This window comes from Misgurnus anguillicaudatus, chromosome 12 (genome assembly GCF_027580225.2).
Source record: "Misgurnus anguillicaudatus chromosome 12, ASM2758022v2, whole genome shotgun sequence".
Taxonomy (NCBI): domain Eukaryota; kingdom Metazoa; phylum Chordata; class Actinopteri; order Cypriniformes; family Cobitidae; genus Misgurnus; species Misgurnus anguillicaudatus.
The window spans coordinates 24,313,494-24,316,961 of record NC_073348.2 but is presented as its reverse complement, the minus strand read 5'-3'; positions in this window follow the sequence as shown (position 1 = coordinate 24,316,961).

Here is a 3,468-nt window from a genome sequence, read left to right as displayed (position 1 = left end):
CAGCAGTGTGTTCTGTCCAAAATTCACCCAGCATGAGTGATTGAAGTTCACTAATCACGTTGTATTTTACAGTTTTAAACTGGTTAATGACATAAAGGAGTAAGAAATGTTGATTTATTTTAAAGTTAAATATACTGTTTAAAAAATGCTGGGTTATTTTCATGAAACGAAAGGAGCATGTTAGATCTATGCTGAATGGTTTGTTTTAACCCATTATTGGGTCAAATATAAACATTTCCTGGGTTCATTTTAACCCAACGGCTGGGTCCCTTTTTGACCCAACGCAACCCAGCATTTTATAGTGAAGTGTTTCAGAAAGTAGTTTAAAATTGCATAAAATTAGTGCAACATATTTTTACATGAGAAATACAAAGTAACACGTCATGGCCTTTAAATTTATTTTCATGTCAGATCAAATAATGGCGGCTAAAGCGGTTGTCCAGCAGCCTCAAAATACAAATCCTTGGAGTTCAGAACTGTTGGGTTGTTGCGAAGACGTGAACTCTTGTAAGTACATTACATTACTAATACATTTTACATGTCCATTACGATGTTCATTACAATATTCTGTACATGCATTTATTGGGATTTGAACCCTTAACCTTGAGTTGCCAAGCAGTGGCGGATTTAGCAAATTGGGGGCCCTAGGCGGAGGTATTTTTTACTCCAAAATGAAGATGGAAAGAAGAGGTCACACAAAGTGCAGCACTACACAAACCAATAGAGAATAAGTAAATGGGGAAAAACAGCCACGAACAGTAAATGAGGGAGAAATAATTTAAATCTGATGCTGCACAAAAACTAGCAATGCATCAAAGCCAATGTTGTTACTAATCTTTCACATACCCAAGACTGTGTTAAAAGGTTTTAAAAAATCCAGTCTACAATCACTTTATATTAAAACTATGTTTCTTTGATGTTTTCTTCACAAACATAACAAAAGGGTTGTGAATTTTACCACAGTGTATTGTTGAGTTTTTGAAAAATGTTCAAAGCATTTTCCCAAAATATGTGTCAACATAAGATTTTTCACCAATAATCATTCCATATGCTGAAAGTTGTGGCCAAATTAAGACTCAACAGCACCCCATAGTGGACGAAAACATCCCCAACATAACATCAGCAGGGCTCCAGACTAACATTTGAGAGAGGTTGCACTGGCCTCAATTTGGTGGCACCAGTCACTGGGTAGTGTAAAAACAAAAAATAAACACTAAAACTAAGTCCAAACATGTTTAATGCATTAATAATTCATTAAAACCTAATTCCAAACAAGTTTAATGCATTAACAAATTAATTACAAATACAAATAATTGTATTCTTTATATACATTAATTATTTTTTTACTTTACCATACTTATTATTTTAACATATATTTGCCTTACTGTGTAAACCATTAAACTTACAATCAACTTTGTATTACTTTGTTGTAAAAGCTTTAGGGTTACTTTAACACAGACTTAAGTAAAGAAATCACATTCTTGTGCTGTAATCACTACAAAATGTCTCCATGCACTCTGAAGATATCATTTGGCCAGGACTTCTAAGGTACTGAGCACAATGTATTACGTTTTTTCTGACTTCTAGCATGAATACGCAGTGTACAGCACTATTTTTAGGCTTTCATTGATAAAACTAAATCTCTGACCTCTTTTATTAGTGTCATTTTGCGAGCGTGTGGAGGTTGTGGGGAGATTATTTCATGAACTGCGCTGAAATATCAAAGAAAGCTTTTACATAAACATAAAAAACACTGTGCAGCATCGTTAATTACAACACCGGACTCTGACATCACATAATATTAGTTCGCGTTATTTTAAACCCATAATTTCTCCCGAAAACGAAAGCAGAGGCTCTCACCCACAGTCTCCATAGACCACCCCTCAAAACAATCAGGGCAGAAGTGGTCGAAAGTGGACAAAAGAGACGGGTTTAGAGAGGTGATATGCACCTGAGCTGATAGAAAGGCGGGGGAGCGGGCAACAACAGGAAGAGTGACTGAATGCGTCGCAGACGTAATCGCCTGCGCATTATATTAATATATTAATATAATTGTATTTAAATTTCACAGTCCAGCCAGTGCGACATTTAATAAAAAATAGTCATAGGCAGGGAAAATACTCGCAAAATGCGACTATTTACTCGCAGTCTGGAGCCCTGTAGGGTTACATTAGTTTTTTTTTCTGTAGTAACATTATTTACTTCACCACAAAATATTTTTTATCAATGTAGGGCTATTACTAGCCGGTTGACTTACCAAAGCCCCATTTTCGCGTTTGTATTTGTCTTTAAGTCTCTGTTCGTGTACTTTCCCAGTCCCCGTGTCACTTTGTGTTTATCTTTCGCGCCGCAGCACGCACCGTTATGGACTAGTCCATTTCATTGTGAAAGAGGGGGGTGTAAGTGTTTAGTGATAGAAGACAGAAGACTGGACTGGACATTTTAACTACTATTTCAAAGTTTCAACGTATTTCTTAAGAATATTAATACAATTTACAATGCTTTTGAAGTGTTCGTGATGATAAGGGTTTTATTTATTTATGTAGGCTATTTATTAGGTTGGTTTGGGGCCCCCCTAATTTGACCGCTGGTGGGGGGCCCCAGGCGGCCGCCTACCTATGCCTCTATGGTAAGACCGCCTCTGTTGCCAAGTGCCATGCTCAAACTATCCAAAGTCAAGAGGATAAGAAACAAAGGTCACAACTAAAGGCATTATTTGTAGTAAAAATAAGTTTTCCTCTTAGGCCTCTATGGATTATTTTGCTGCCCCTGCATGGCCTGTTCCACCACTGGGGATTTTGGGGAGAAATCATATCTGCCTCTGATAGACATTTGTGGTCCAGGTTTAATGTCTAGTTTAGGGATTCCAATGTGTGTGCCCCCGGTTTCTCTAGGAATACGGCTAAAAATGCGCCAGAAATATGCAATTGAGGTAAGTTGTACCTTCCACTCTGCCAAAAATATAAGTTTTGGGTCCCTTATACTACACTGGAGAAACACTCCTAGTTCCTGCAAAATGTTCCTGTTCATTTAGTTATTCAGTAGAGATTGGGACTATACCTGTACACCCTGGTCTCACGGGAAAGATACCTATATTTAACCTAAAAGTTGTTGTTTTTTTTTACAAAAAATTTATGCTTTTCTGAAAGAAAAGCAAGAATTATACTTCACCCCTAACCTGTCAATGGGAGGAAACAGATATACTAAACGTACAAATTACATTGTATAAATTCATGCAAATTAGCCACCATGTAAAATATGTATGTGTTGCTTTTATTATATTATAACAGGGCACTCTTTTGAATGATATCTTGGTGTCCTGTTGCTGTATTTGGTGTTCCTGGTGTCAGATGAACAGAGAAATGAAATCACGCAAAACATCACCACAGTGACCGCACAACGCCTTGCGCAGGCTGTTCCAAACACATCCATCAACACAAATGTTGTGAAAGTTTGATTTAATATGTA